At 45.5% G+C, this 16,704-nt stretch overlaps 1 long non-coding RNA gene across 1 annotated transcript; it reads left to right on the top strand.

The window, feature by feature from the left end:
* Positions 1-10,295: 10,295 nt before the first annotated feature.
* LOC135282826 (uncharacterized) lies at positions 10,296-13,729 on the top strand. Its single transcript, XR_010348854.1, has 3 exons — positions 10,296-10,391; positions 11,949-12,030; positions 13,628-13,729. It is a non-coding gene; the product is annotated as an uncharacterized LOC135282826 (long non-coding RNA).
* The last annotated feature ends 2,975 nt before the right edge of the window (positions 13,730-16,704 follow it).

Genomic DNA, 16,704 nt, shown 5'->3' with positions numbered 1-16,704 from the left:
TGCCAACAGGACACTGGCAGAAAGCCAGCCCAGGCATTTCAGTGATCCCTGCCTTCCCCAGGGTCTGATCCCTCACTGGAGGGTTTTGGACATATGTGTGTAGGGGAATCCTGGTGAGATTTCATGCAGCTCTGAGCTGTCTCTGGCATCTTTGCAGGGAGTTAATTCATTTCCTTCCAGAGGTAGAGAAATGTGTGAGCTGCTCCAGAGATTTCCAGCTGGGGTGGAAGGGGTGAGGTGATGTGAATGGCCCCATGACTTTCTTGCAGCTAGGGGAAGAAAATAGCCCACTGTCTCCCTGCTTCCCACCACTGGATCAAAGCAACCTCCTGGATCAGGGAATCATGGGCAGAGACTCAGCAGGAGCCAGCTCTGCTGCTCAGACATTGCATGAACATCTCAAGATATTAATAGGAGGTAAACTAACTATTCCCTCAAGGCAATGTGTACAAAAGGAAGGATGAAAGGCCAGAATGGGATAAAATCAAGTTTAAATGGCAGCTGCAGGGTTTTATCCTCAGTCAGGTTCTTGTACAAGCTCTCTTGCAATGTTTTTCCAGAGCTCCAGCTATACTCCTTGCACAATTCTCATAGACCAGCTTTGGGGCAAGGCCATTCCCTGGCCAGATTCACACAGAGGGGTTTTACAGCTGGGGCACAAGTCCAGCTTCCAAACACAGCTCAGCCCAGCACAGTGGGGTCTGTGCCTAGAAAAGGCCTCCCCAAACTGGGGGCAATGTGGACCCAGACATTTCTGAAGCAAAACAGAGATGAAGCAAAGAGCACAAAGTCCCCAGCCCAAAGGAGGGGGACCTGTGTCACCCTACCACATCCACCAGGCACCTCTGCTCCTGGCACAACCTCCCCATTATCAGCAGATACCTCCCTCACTACTGTGTGCCAGAGCAAGAACCAAGAGTTAAGTCTTTATTTCTTGAATTGCTCCTCCACTGGTTCAGGTTGAGGATGCCAGCACAGCAAAATCTGTCGCCAGCAGCTTCCACTGGGGATGGCTGAAAGCTTTTAGAGATTAAAGGAAAAAACATGGAGAAAGAATCTCCTTTCTGTGCCAGAAACACACACAGCCAAAAGCTTTCCACAATGCAGGAGAGGATGAGGATTTGGGGGGCCTATCCTAACCCCCAGTAAAGTCAGTGAAAATATTTCCTGATTATTTCAGTGGGCCCAGCAGAGGAAAGAGTAGTGCTTAAGAAGTCCTTTAACCTTAAACTCTTTGAGACCAAATCTGTTCAGATTGCTACTTTTGTGGGTTTGGGGAGGATTGATTGAGAAGAGGAGGCAGATAAGAGCTGAGTTTCAAAAAAAACTAACCATTGTTTTCTTTGTGACTATTTGAAACTGTAGTTTAATGTTGTCAATCCCTTGGCCTGGTGCACCTTGGTACCAGCTGGGACTGTGCAGGCTGGCTGGTGTCACCACTAAAGTGTGATCCTGCTTTTATAGCATTGCCTCAAAGGGAGGGCAAAGCAATGTACTCATTTTGGCGTGGTCTTTAGTAAAACACAGGGAAAAAAGTGTGAGCAGAAAGTAGTATTTCACAAAGGGGATAATGAGAGTTTCAATAATACCCAGGTATAAACAGGAGCTCCTCTAAACTACCTAAGTTAAACTCCAGTCTGAATACATTTTATAGAAACTATGCATCACACTAGACACAAATTACAACTAAAAATAGACAACTTTCTGCAAGGAAACAACACTGCAAGCTAACCAAACAAATTTGCTGGTTTGTCTTTCTCCTGGCCTGGGTCCCCTTCCAGCACTTAGGGCCCTCTCACACCCTTGTGCCTGTTTGCAGGGCTGGAGCCACCCCCCCACACCCCCATCAACCCAATCTGATGTGGAACAGACAGCTCCAGCGAGCCCTGAGGAAGGCAGCAAACCCTCCCAGAGCCAGCAGGGCTCCTGCTGCACCTCTGAGGTCTGAGAGGGGACAGCAAAGTGCCAGCATCCCCCTGTAACCCATCGGGGTGTGCATTAGAGCCCTGGGATGCACCAACACAATTATCACCCACATGGGCTCCTCACCAACCCATCCCCTAACAGCCAACAGAGCTGCAGGTTCCAAACCTGCAAGGGGAAGGAAAACACCACCAAATAGATTAGCTCCACAGTTGGGCTCTTAATTATGGGTCATTTAGTTCAGTTAATCAATAGGCAGACTTCTTTAACCGGCTAATTATGCCAAACTGCTTCCACAATGAGCAGGTTTGCTGCTGGTTGTTAACCATGAAGGGATAATATTTCACTGTAAAGATAAGAAGGCTCCCAGTCCTCAGACAAATGCTTTGCAGTCACAGGCTGCAAATTTAACCCGTTCCACACCAAACAGAGGCTCACAGCTGGAGCAAAAAGGTACCAGCATCCTTGGCTTCTCAGGGCTGCCTCGAGTGAATCACTCACATCATTTCCTCTCCAAATCACTCCTGTTCAGGCTAAACAGGAGCTAAAAATTATCTATGCAAATCACCCAGCTGAACTTCTTGGTGGTAGCCCTGATAAAAACCAAGCAGTCTCTGTTGCCTTTCAGACAAGAAATGCAATTCCCTCCTTTGCTTTTTTGCATAAGACAGCGAGTCCCAGCTGAGGCAGGAGTCTGGAGAGCCAAGCCACGTCCTCCTTCCAGACCCTGCAAGAGCAGATCAGCATGCAGAGGAGGAGGTCTAGCCCTCATTTGTCAAAACAGATAAAAGGCCAAGACAACCTCTTGTGACTTTTAGTCGTTTAGAAAAAAAGAATGGATTTTGTTGCAAACGTGAAGAACTGATTACTGGATTCAAGGCCTCTGTTGAGGTCATCAAATAGTTATTGCAATAGAGCAAGATAAGAGCTAAGTGATAGCAAAAGTTTGTAGCTGAATTTCCTGGGTATTTGTTTTGACAGAACAAAGCAATCTGTGCTGGGGGTTTGCTGGCAAATTGCTTTAACTGGGGAATAACCTGCAGAGAGAGCATCCCCAACAGAGCCCCCTCAGGATGCTCGGCCAGGCTGGGATCCCCCTCCTGCTGTTTGACACCCCTCTCCTGGAGGGCTCCACTCCCAGCCAAGGACAACTGGGACTGCCCTCAGTGCCTCCACTGGCTTCTGAATGACTGCAAGGCAAGTCACAGTTCCTGTCCTGCCTCAGAACCACAGAATAATGAGGTTGGAAGAGACCTCTAACATCATAAGTCCAACCCAGCCCTAACACCTCAACTCATAATCTAGACTATAGCACCAAGTGCCACGTCCAGCCTTTTTTAAAACACATCCAGAGATGGTGATTCCACCACCTCTCTGGGAAGAGCATTGCAGTACTTTATTATTCTTTTGGTGAAAAATGTTTTCCTAATATCCAACCTATGCCTCCCCTGACGAAGCTTGAGGCTGTGTCCTCTGGTTCTGTCAGTGCTGCCTGGTGGAAGAGACTGACCCCCACCTGTCCACAACCTCCCTTCAACCTGTACCCCCTATTTTGATTTCCCCATCTCAACACCCACCTTCTGGCAAACCAGACCTTGGCTTTTGCTGCCTGAGAAATCCCATTAGTGGAGCATTAAATAAAATCCCTGGCCTTAAGAGCTGGCTAAAAATTTATCTGCATGAAAAAGTCACACTGCTGTAACTTACACCAGGATGACTGATCCAGTTTGATATTGCCATAAAAACAGAACTGAAAGCAACAAATACCTTTACCAGTAGTATTAGCCATCTTTGTGAGGAGGAGAATTCAATGATTTGAGCATTCTGAATAATTTTAGAATAAATCACTGTGTGTTTAATTCAGCCCATCACAAAACTACCAGCACAAAACTTGCATTGCTACAATTCTTAGTAACAGGGGAATCCTGAAGTGCAGTGCCTGGGGCAGAGCATGGCCCTCAAGCTGCCTCTGTCACCTCTTCACATCTCTGGTGACCTTTTTGGGATCACTTCACTGCATCCTCAACCACAACAGACCTCAACAGCTACAAAAATTAAGATTTTTGCTGGTAGAATTTTTACCTTTGCTCCCCATCACCTTCTTTTTGGCACGTAATGCTGTATTGTCTTCTGAGGAAGCAAGGCTTGAACTTCAACATTTGTCTGCCATCAGCTCTTTCTAAAATATGCTGTTGAAGTGCAAGCTTTATGTAAGCTTTACAGTTTTAGAAGCTATTTTCTAACCTCCTAAAACATTACAAACATTGCAATGTCGACTGGAAAAAAAAATAGAACACAGACTTGTAGAAAAACAGGCATTGCTGAATCACTGAAAAGATCTTTAAAGAGCAGTAATGTTTATATCCTAAAGTGTATCGTCTGCAGAATTTTCTTGCTGAAAAACAGGTTTCTATCAAAAAGGCTACAGTTGGATTCCAAGGGAGTTTGGGCAGAGCTGCAGGATCAGATTCCAGGTTAATTCCATGTTTACTCTGGGAAAAAGTGCTACTGAGATTTAAACCCACTATTTCTAGTACTATAAAACATCATACATTCCCACATGCAACTGATTTATTAAACTTTAGTGCATCTGCCAGCAGCAGGAATATCAGCCTAGAAACTGGGAAACAGAAGCTTGATAGTTCATGCTTAAGAAAAAAGAAAATCAAGACTGTTTTTACCCGGATCATGAGAAAACAATGGGATAAGGGGTATTCCTTTGGGACATGCAGTGCTAGATTGCAGATGTGATTCACAGAGACATTCAATCAGATGGCACATCAAAAGCAATGGCAAATTACACGTCTTCAATAAAAAAAAAAGACATTAACTCATAGATAGTTGGCCACGGAGGAAGGCAATTAGACTTAGCATTATTTGTTAAACAACAGGCACAAGATGATACATAGTGAATTTTTTGCAATAATAGCCATTCCTGGTCATTGGTTTTGAAGAGAATAAATCTGTCACTTGAGTGAAAACAACTGACAGCACCATTTATTACCTTGCATGCTTCAGAATAACAGCACAATTTACATGTTGCCCTTTGGCACTGGGACTCTGAGCTCGCCTAGAAACAAAGCAAAAATATCTGCAGACCTGCTAGCAAGGATTTAAGCAGCAGATGACCTTATGGGGTTTATTTAAACTTCTATAATGGTGCAGTCTTGTTCAGCCTCTGGTTGTAGAAGAAATAGGTTCTTCTGGAGAATCCACAGCCTTGAGACTCTGAAATACAAAGGGTCATGCAGAGGTCTCTGTGTGTAATAGTTCAGAGAGTAATGTTTTAGCTCTGATCCTCTGAGACATCTCCTGGGAATTAAAGATATTTGGTTTCCTTTCAGAGGCTTTAAAGGGCTGGGTCCATCAAAAAGGAGGAAATTTTCCCCTAGCTCATGAAGATAAATCTTTGTGCTAAATCTTTCTTTTCCATATGAAAAGGCCAGGTCCTTGGTACATCCAAGCCATTTAGCCCAGTGGAAAATAAAACAACAAAGTCTAAGGGAAACATTTCTAGAATAGAATATACTCAGCCAAAAAAGAGATTAAATATCCCAAGATGCAGCCTTTGATAGTGGCATCTTTGTGGCATCAGCTGTTGGCTGGTGTTTCTTTTTGAGAAGGTGTCCTATGGCACCTGTTCCAAATACACGAGACACTCCAGTTTGGGTTCAGCTGTAATGGAGGAGAAGTCTGAAAACAATTTTGGAAAGGCATTTTAAAGGGATAATTAGCTCTTTGAATCCAATAGAAACACTTAGGTTGAGAGCTATTATAAACCTCTACAAAGCACTTCTGTCTACTTCAGCAGCAAAAAGTTGTCCAGAACGGGTAAACTGAAAATACCTTACACTCACCCTCATGGAATTAAACTGGGATTTCAGGTCTATAAATGGATGCTCAGGACAGCCAGGTGCTGGCAAGGCTTCCTCTCTGCACAGGGAGATCTCCACAACTCCAGCACACCCCAGCAAGGGCCAAACCCAGCTTTTCCCAGCACAGAACCCTCAGTTTGGCAGTGGCCATTCCAGCTCAGAGGGCTCAGGCTGCTCTTCCCTTGGGCAGTGATGCCCTGAGCCTGAAGGAAGGGCAGGCCAACAAGCCCTTGTGGAAACCCAGGGCACTGGGAATGTTTCTCTGTCTGCTCTGGGGTGCCCTGACCCCCAGGGGAGCACTGACTCTGACCCTCAATCATGGAGAAAGTTTCCTAGACTTCAAGATAGACTGGAATCCACAAAAGTGTGAGATAGATTATAGAGAGTGGTGTAGGTGCATCACTTGGTGAGAAATTTAGGTTTTGGGGTTTTTAGTATGTTGTGGATGGAAGCAAGATGGAGGGCACAGGGTGTTGTCCTGGGTTTCTTCTTCCTTCTTCTTCATGGGTTTGGGTGGCATTTTGTAATTGAGCAGAAAATTCCACATTGAGGGCTCTTTGGGAACACTTACTGGGTTATAAGGGGAAGTAATCTAGGTGTCAGTTCTTAATTGGATAGTTTAGTCTTAAAAGACCTTGTTGGCCATTTTGTGCCTTCTAATGAAAAGCTGCCCAAGTCACAGTAGTGAGACTGTTTTACTGACAAGAAATAATAAACACTTGAGTCTGAACATGAACTACTGTCTCAAGTGGCTTCAATCCAGACCCAGAGAAACCAACAATTGAAGCCCCCACAACCCCTCTCTTGTCATAAATGCCATGCAGACTGGGCTGTTTGGTTTCATTTTCCACCAGTTTGGTTGCACATGGCCAGATCAGTCTGGCCATTTACTGAGGAGCTCCACCAGCCCCAAGCACTGCTCTGCACATGGTGAAATTCAAAGGGATTGTTACAGCTGGAAACAGCATTTATGTTTTCAACTCACACCTTGTGCTTTTGTGCCTCTTCCTGCAGCACCCTGGTCCTTGCAGAGCTATGAAGCACCTGTCACTCTGAATTTTCCTACTCTCAGCATTGTGATATGGTTATAATAAAGTCAATTAAATCCTGGTTTTCACGTACCTTGACAGATTTTAGCCCTGTGCTGTTACAGAACATTTGCAAAGATCCAGGCTATATCTGCTTTCCTGGTATTTTTTTTTTTTAATTCCTGGAGATGCTAACATATAACCAAAATGTCTTTTTTTTTTTTTTTTCCTTTTTAAACAGTTGTCACCAACCTGTAGTTATGTTGTCAAATAAACTGCTGATACAGGTGTATTATTTACTTCCATTTCTAGCAGGGCTGAGAGCAGAGTTTCTTTTGTTGGTTTTTTTTTCCTTTCTTTAAACACCACAGCATAAATTCCCACCTGACTCACATGTCGATTCAGGGCTCAAAAATACCGTAAATCCATGTGAATAGACTGAATGACCAAGAAACACATGAGAGGGCTCTGGACAGCCCAGGACCATGAAAGTCCCTGTCCATAACAGCAGACAGAAACCACCAACCAAACACAACTCCTTGCTACAGACAGCAATCACCTGGAGGTTTGAACCTCTCCCTCTAGTAAAATCAAGAAACAAAGGCTCGAGGTAGGGATTATTAAGCTATTTAACCATCCAGCCTCCAGTCAGAAGAGCCAGGGCCAAATCTTGTTCTCATTTTTACTAAGAGATTTGCACAGTAAAACTCTGGGCAATGGGATTTTTGTTTTACTTTATTTCCTCTTCCACAGGTCTGACACAGAGATCTTCAAGAGGAATTGTGCCTAGTCTGTGGTGAATAAGGTGAAAGCTAAATCTCCTCACATTTAGAGTTCTCTTAACCAGGCCTGAAATTATTTATCCAGTTCCCTTCATTGTGCTCCACATCTGCTTCCTCTTTAAAACAAAATTTGGCAATGGATAAAGCAGCACAATACCAGGCTTGTGGGGCAAACAGAGGTCACATAACCTGTCTCTGCCTGTGGAGTCTAAAAGCAGAATACTCAGTGTTATTAGCTTTTCTGCATGAGTGATCAATCCCAAATTGGACATATGGGTGCCATGGACAGACTGATAAAAGTAACATTTATTTTTTTCTGAGTGAGCTATTTACTACTTACTTGGGAGTGCAAGAGAACTGCAAGCTCTCCTGCAGTGATGTGCTGCTATCATTCTTTGTGATAAGGCTGAAACCATTAGGCAGACAATAAACAAACAAACAAATAAATAAAGGGGAAAGTGCTCATGTAAATGCTAGGGGAATACTTGAAGGCAAGCTGGATGTCTGCTAAGAGAAATGACACCTCTAAATTTTGTCCTTCACAGGGCTACTCCTGCTACCTCTCTGCAGGGATAGCTGAAGATATAAAATAATCTTCTAGTTATTTTAGGTAGGGATCTACCCTCACAGGCTCTACTACACAGAGGCAAAAGACTGCTTCCCTTTCTCAAACACACTCAAATAACAAAACGCCCAATTCTTGCACAGTTTTCCTTCACAGCCTTTGTTTATCCTTTATTTAATAAATGGAGAGACAAAGTCACAGCCATGCTGTGCCAGGCAGCACAGCTGAGTTTTCCCATGTATAGCTGTGGGACTTTGCCCACAAGAAGAATTAAAACCCCACCAGTGAATCACATTAAAGCTCAGATGACCTTCAACAAGTCTCAGAAATTAACTCTGACACTTACACCCACACACCCTGCAAGGCAATGGGAAATTATCACCCAGCTTTGACACATGGTCTTCCCAGGCTTTTTGCTGTTCAGATGAACTTTCTCTGAATTTGAGAAGTTTCAGCTTCCTGGGGGGAAGGGCAGCTACACCCGACAGGGGCACTTCTTACCAGGTCAGGCCAAGCAGTTATTCCTGAAGGTGAATTTGAGGCTCACCACAGCCCTTCTGCACTCTTCCCTATTCTCAAGTGTCTGGAAGGAACTGAAAGAAGTCAGTCCTGGAATCAGGGAAATCAGAGCAGGGCACTGCCTTCAGCCCAGTCACAGCCCCTTGCATCATAAGGGAGACACCCATTTCTTTAAAATATTCCCCCAGCTTCTGTTTTTTTGTTTCACTTCCCTACCCCTTGACAATGCAGACCTCAAGTTTGGACTTTAGCACCTAGGAGCCAGCAGACAGAGAAGCCTGGGTCACTTCTGCAGCCTGGGTCACTCCTGGGCACCTGCCTGGCCCAGGGCTTTTGAGGAGCATCTGCTTCACCACAGGATGCAAAGAACATTCAGAGTGGTCTGAAATTCATACTTTGCCTTTTCCCAGGTAATTCCCTTCAGAAGCATTTTCCTTTCTATGTGGCAAGCATGCCAACCTGCACAAACACTTTACTCCAGAAAAGTCTTTTCCAACCTCCACCCCCAGTAGGAAACCACCCCCCAGGGGCTGATGGTCACTGCCCCGTCTGAGCACAGTGGACACCAAAGGAGCAGCACAAGAACCAAACTCTGTACAAAACAGTGCACAGAGTTTCCAGGAGCCCCCACATAAATCATCTTAAACCCACTGAAATCATAGCCCAAGCCAAAAAACTGTTCTTCTTAACACTGGGACATTTTTAATTTTTTTTTTTTTAACTGGCAGATTAACTGGAAAACTGTTTTCATTTCACATGGCTTTACAAGTTGCTCCAAGTTGTTTGCAGCCCAGCAATTTGAAATGTCTGCTTCTGCAAAGCTGTCTACATTTCTTGGCACAGCTGAGTTTTCCACTGCAGATCCCATGAAGTTAATCCATTCTTTAGAAAGTGAAAGTCAAATGAGGAAGTCCAGTTGCAGTTATGGGAATCTTTTCATGAGCTTTAATAGAAACTGAACTAAACACTGGGATAACTCAAGACTTTGGAACATTCCCCAAGCTTGAGACAGCAGACATGGGGAATGGACTGCAGTGATTGATGTTTTGCATCCCTGGATAGTGCTACTCCCAGCTCTGGCTGGCCAGCATGGAGCACATAAACAGAGCCATGTCCCACAGGCTGTCTGGGGGTTTGTGATGGTTAATTATTGTGTATTGATAAACAGGACAAGCACACACCCACCCTAAGCACAATGCACATTTTATGGGTGCCAGGATGCAGCGCGCTGGCCCTGGCAGTTTGTGTCACACGCCCCACGTGTGAACCACCCCCACACTGCAGCCCACAAGGAGATCTTCTCACTGCTGCATCCTCCCAGCCTCATCCCCAACTGCAGGGACAGCATAAACCACAGGGGACAATGTCAAGGGAGGCAGCCAGCCCAGTCTGGGATAAATCTCAGGAACAAGACACCTGGCAGGTCACCTTGCTCTGCTCCCCCAGCAGAGGCTTTTGCCTCTCTGGTGGAACTGCCTCCAGCAGCCATCCTGCAAGAGCTTGTTAAAACAAGCCCAGCAGCACCAGTGCTCCCCATGCCAGAGACTTGAATCATGAGGTCATAAACAGGGCTGATGGGATCATAACTAACACGCCTGACAGCGCTCGCTGCTCGCTCCGCTCTCGTCTCACACACTGGGGACAAAACGCAGCTTGGAGCTGAAAGAGGAGCCCAGAACACATCCCTGCAGCCTCTGAGGTGTTACTGGGCTTGCTGGGCAGCAAACAGCTCTTGCAGAGCACTGGAAAACAAGCTGCTGCCTCGTGCCCTGCATGCCTGAGCAGCTCAGGAGGGACCCAGCCAGGCTCCCTCCCAGCGCAGCAGCAGGAGCCTGGTGGGAAGCCTGGGATGGAGGGAGGGGGCAGGAGAGTGCAGCACAGCCCATGCTGGGCTCTTCAGCTGTGGGAATGTGGGAATCATGGTGAAAGCATATTCTTTGACTATAACCAGAAAATGAGAACCATAATGAGTCATAAAAATGAAAGAAACTGCTGAAAATCAGCAAGAGCTAGGAAAACACACTTCCTTTCTGCATCCAGAAAGGATAGCAAGGGTAGCAATATTTCCTTAGCTGGACAGGTAAAACACTTCTGTGAGTCTGCAGCTATTGAGTTGAGAGATCTTCTGGGACTTGAGCAACAAGGCCATGCTCAGGGAAACCCAGGCTCCATGGGGTAAAGGCAGGGCAGCTCTGTGGCTGCGGGGTGAGGACAGACCAGCCCCAGCTGCTGCCTGGCTGAGCGGGGCCATGGCAGAGCTGGGGACACCCTGCAGCATCACGAGGGAGGCAGGATGGCCCCAAACTGAGCCAAACCAGGCTCTTGGTTCATCATCAATCACATGCAGGTGAAGCTCTCACACACTCACCCACAAACAGCTGCTCTGGGGTGCAAGAGCCACCCCAGGCAAGGTGTGACCCCTGCCAGGGGGGTGACATCTCCCATTTATCATGTCCCACTGCACCCAGCTCCGGCTTCCAAGGGAGAATCCAAAAATGCAATCCCATGAGTTGTGGAACTGAAAGGAGATGAAGCTTTTCTACAACTACTGATTAGGTTATTTTCATGGATAAAACATTAATGATAGGTTTTTGGATGGTAAATTGGTATGGGAGGAGATGGATTTTCCAAGGTGTCAGAACATTTTGTTTCAACATTTTTCAAAATGAAAATGTTGACATTTTGCAAGGAAAAAAAAACTAATTTAGATTTTAGTTAATATTAAATATGGATTCATCAAGAGGAAAAGTCTAGAAAATGATCCATTTTATGTCAAGCATTTTAGAACTTAGGTCAAAATGAAATTGGGGTTGAGATTTGTTTAATTAATTGAACCCTTCTGGAAAGTACAGCTTTCAGCTGGCCTGAAGTGATACAACCCAGTTTACACATTCAGGCATGGAGACAGATAATTCTACATTCAAATTAAAGGGAAGTGGGGGAAGATAAACCAGCTTGAAAAAGCAGCATTTACTGAAACACAAAGAATAGGTTGGGAGAGGGAGTGAGATGTACAGGACTGAACAGTGCAGATGTCAGGGGAGGACATTCTAAGCAAAAAAAATTATGTACAAGTGCATAGACCCCACTGGAAAGGGATAGAGGATTTGGCATTACAGGGGAAAAGTAGGATGCAGAAGACAAGGGGCTTTGCAAGCATGCCTTAATCCCTTTGCATCCTCAGGCTAAGCCCAGCTTCAGAAGATATAAATGCTTAAATAAACATGAGTCAATTTATTATTCCTCTGTGTTTCAGATCCTCCTCACCTTCTGCCTGGCTCATTTACTGCAATTAAATGCTTGTAAACAGATTATACCCTGAAAGCTACATTTTCCTGGTAAGTGGTCACCTTAACCTCCTCTGCTTTGACTGTGGCTAATATTCCCCAGGTCACACTATAATCCCTGAGTAATGGGAGCAGAGTGAATCACGAGGTCACTTGGCTGGACAAAACTCTCTCCAGCATCCAAACCACATCTGGGACTGGGCTTTGCTGGGGACTGTGACAAGCGCTGCTTACACACTCAGGGAAAGGATTACTAATGTCATAATTCTCATAAACCTGAACAAAACCTGCCCTGGACACAGGACACACGCTGCTGTATTGGGCTAGTAAGCATAATGACAAACTCTGCACTCACACGGGTTTGCTTTGTGGTTGGTTATGGCTTTGGACACGTTGTGAAAACAGCAAAGTGGAGCCTGCTGTGACACAGTGCAATTTTCTGAAAAACCAGAAAAGCTTCTCCAAACCATTCTGAGAACTGGTGTTCAATTGCCTTGGTTTTAACTCAGATCAAAATATTTTTCCTCACAACCAATACAGGTGTGGGGAACTGCATGGCCAGCTTGTGGAGCTTTCAACAAGCCTGACTTTTAATGCTTTGTTTGGTTGTAGAGGCAAGGTCTGAGCTGAAATACTACTGACAGGGACAGAGTTTATTATGGATGCTCAAATGGGAAGCAAGTTCTGAGATGGTGTGGATGAGTAACTCCCCTGAATCAAGTGGGGTCACCAGTTTACAGTAATTGGCAGTCTTGCTCTATATTTTCTGTCCTCTAACACTGACTCTGTCAAACTGCATTGATTGTCTCTGTCAGGGAAAAAAACCCAAAGCATATACATAGGGGAGAATAAACAGTCTTCCCATATTCAGGTTAAAAGATTTTGCTCTCCAGAACAGGTTTAAGCAGATAATTTCTCTCCTATATCCCTCAGAGCCCACCCTCCATTTCCCCCAAACACAAAACAGCTCTGCAAAAATGAGTAAGAAATGTGAAGTTGTCATGGAAAAGAACTCCACTGCCTAAGCTCAGCTTGTAGCATGAGTTTCACAGCTGAGTGGTGCCTGTCATGGGCTGATCTCTCTCCATCCCTTTGGAAAAGCAGCCTGAAAGTCAAGATTTGTGCTCTCCCCCAAGCCAACACGCCGTGCTGCCCTTCCCTGCCTCAACCCCAGCAGAACAGAGGAAAGGAGGCTGCTGCATGCCACTCACTACAGGAAGCCAGCTCTTTGTTTTTACATAATCATCTCTATTCTGAGCTTTATGGAAAGTTCATAAAAGGGAAGGAACAGAAAGTCACGGTGACAATGCAGCCCAACTCAGAGATGCAGTGTGGTACTTAGCAGTGTTTACCTGCTCCAATAATTCTGATCCCAGGGCAGAGCACTGAAGATTAGCTCCAGACCTCATTAGGCAGGATAGAATTATGTGGGTTAACAAAGTAATACTCTTGGCTTTCTCTTGCATTTTAAAAGTGGCTTGAGACCTATAAAATCCCTTTGAATTTTATTAAAAGTCTTCTGCAATCATTTTTCATCCTGCAGCCCAGTTGAGCTGAACTAATAAATTAGCATGTTATCTGTGTGGATATCCATTAGAGCTTCAAATGAAGATTATTAGAGCCAAAGAACTAACAATGCCACTTACAGCTGGGGAGGAAGCAAACTGCTCCACTGAGCAGTGGGCAGCGAGGATAAGGAAGGAGGAACAAATCCACCCCAAAGCCAGCAGGACGTGGGCAGCACGAGGAGGAGCAGCTCCAGTGCCCAAGGGCAGGCTGTGACCACCCTGGGCAGGCAGCCAGAGGCAGGAGGAGCCTGGCAGGAGCTGCTGGAAGTGAAGGCAGGGAGCCCAGCACATCCCACAGGGCTCTGTGGCTCTGCTGCAGGCTGCCAGCGCCTGGGCTCTCCCTGCAGCAAGCTCATCATAAGGCAGGGCTTTAAAGGAAATGTCATCACATGCTGCCTGGTTCACTGAACCACAGCAGCTTGGTTGTGCTTCCCTGGGCTCTTTTCTTTCCCTTGAACAAGGCCCTGTTCCAGGGCTCCAGCCACAAACTCGCTTCTCAGCCCCCACCTGCATCAACACCAATCTGACATTTGTGTGGGCATGGGTTGTTCTTTCCAAAAAGAAAAGAGCTCCTGCCTGAGCTTGAGTTTCATGATGTGATACCCAAAGTGAATTTCAAGATACATCTCCAAGCTGCTGATCTTCCCCTGGGGTCATACAGTCAACCATTTTAGAATGTCTTTATTTCCAGCCTTCCTTCTCTTCATCTAATTCCCTTTCACCTCCCACTCCTATCTTTTATTACTCTTCTATTATTTTCTAAGAGGAAAATGTTTCTTTTCATTCTCAATCTCTGTTCTTTTCCTCCTGTCATTCCCTTCATGTCTCAGCCATGATGATATTTTTGTTCATGCAATAACTAGTTTGCTCTTTCTCCTCTTCCCACTGGGCTACTTTGATCTACTGCTCCTGTGTCTGTTTTACACATTCCTTTTCCTCCCTCCAAAGACACATCAGCCTATTTCCCATTCCCTCCTCTTTACTCATCTCTCTTTTCCTGCTCTGATCTATTCTTGCTGCACCAAGCTTGTTTCATGTGGAGATGGTTTTAAAACCTGCTCTGCTGCCCGGATGGGCACTACAATAAGTGCTGAAGGACATGGTCTGTCAGTCCAGTCACCCTAAACCAACACAGGATGCCACTGTAACACCCTGCCCATGCTTTACTGAGAAGAACACCACCTCATTCCAGAGGAAAAGCTAACCCAGGGAGCACTGGGGATGATAATCCCTCGGTCACTGCAAGTTCAGCAGATCAAGTTGCAGCACAAACCTGGAAAAGCCCCCAGGGATCTCTCACTGCCTGGATCTTTGGCAGGAAGTGTGCCAACCAACAGGAATGGACTTTTTGTTGTCTGTAATCAAGTAAATCTCCCCAAAATGAATAAAATTTACATGCAGCTTCACAGCATTGTGGAAAGAAGAGCTTTTAGAGCTGTGCACAGTTACAATAAAGCACAGCAAGATTTGACATCAAACAGGAGGGAGCCTGTTGCCCCCCCCCACAATGGGAAACAACCTGGGGGTGGAAATTGCCCTTCCCCTCCTTATGGCAGCCACTTGTAACCACTGTCCCTTGCCTGAGGACCTGTCTAAAACCCATGCTTTTCCAAACCAGACATCAGCACTCCCTGCAGCTTCTCCTCCTGATGAAAACACACTTCCACCTAACCTTGCTGCTTCAGGGAGTGAGCAGGTAACAAATGGCACAGAAACTGCTGCAGCATCCTCTCCTGAGACACAAAAATGCTTCCTCGGGGGCAGGAGCTGTGAAACAGGGCTTTTGCAGCCAGAACATTTGGGCAAAGAGCTCACATTTGACCATTTGATGCCCAGCAAGTGCCCACTGGGCGTCTGGGCTGCTGCCAGGCCATTAGTCCAGCTGCCTCACCTCTGGGCTGTGATGAGCAGCACTTAATTCAAAGGTTACAACAGAACGTTTTGGCCACTCTAAATTCATAGCACACCATCCAGTGATTTCATTAATGCTGTGGAGCTGTGGGACTCTTGCAAACATTGCTGGCATTCTCCTGGAAAGGAGCAAAGAGGCTTACTGCATTTTCCTTGTTCCAGACTGGAGAATAGGGGAACAAGGTGCTGTGCTTGTGGTGATAGGAGGGGTGTGTCAGCAGAGTGAGTCTGAGCTAAAAAACCCAGTTGATGGCAAATGAAGAAGGGTTCATTTACCAGAGCATTTGCAATGGCAGTCCCAGAAACCTGGCCTTACTTCTTTTACCTCAAACCACCACGTGAATCAGTAATTTCCAAGATGAAAACTGCAATGACAGTCACAATAATGACAGCAGCCTGCAAGAGAGCTCTGTGTGCACTCCAGCACCGTGAAATAGCAAAGTGGCCACAGCAATCTTCATGTCATTGCAAAGGTTAGGTGCAGGCTGCCCTTTGCATGTCCCAAATCCAAACCTGGGCAATGTCTGAGTAGAGAGGCAAAGGGGGAGCTGAGATGAAAGAAGTCTCAGTGATTGCTTCACACACACACAGTGCACTGTTCCATAGCAGTGCTCTGAAACATTACACTCTCACAAGGCTGTAACTGCATCACTTAGAGCCATTACACAGGCAAAATGCAGTTCAATTTGGCAGCATTTTGCTTTGGTTTTTTTACCACAGATAGGAAGAACTAGAAGCCTCATGAACTTCTGTGAGCCCATCCTAAATAATTTCACTGAAATGTAAAGTATCATGCCTCAAGTCAGTTCAATCTCTGGGGCATTAAATTAGCCCATTTGTTGAATAAATATCGTTATTTCTATGTAGAAGGGAGCAGTTCAAGTAGCAGACAAGCATCTATTGCCACTTTGACACTCAACTGTGCCTGTTGTAATGGGCACAGATCTCCTGCATCCTAGATTCCAGCAGTATGGGCACGTCTCAAATGCTGCAGAGCATCAAAAATGTCACAAGACACCTACATTGGGGCACCTGATCCACTCCCACGTGCCCCTGCAACAGCAGGTGATGTAACATGATAAATCTCAGTGTGGAAAATCCCCCCCTGCACAATTTCCAACCCACTTCTGACCATGAGCTCATCGAGGTCTCACAAAAATACCATGGGGTACAAAGATTGTCGATTTAACTATTATTATATTTATGTATGGCTTCAATATTGTATATATTTGTGTCTCCCCTTTGT

This window comes from Passer domesticus, chromosome 17, assembly GCF_036417665.1.
Source record: "Passer domesticus isolate bPasDom1 chromosome 17, bPasDom1.hap1, whole genome shotgun sequence".
Taxonomy (NCBI): domain Eukaryota; kingdom Metazoa; phylum Chordata; class Aves; order Passeriformes; family Passeridae; genus Passer; species Passer domesticus.
This window is presented reverse-complemented; position numbering and strand designations above follow the sequence as displayed.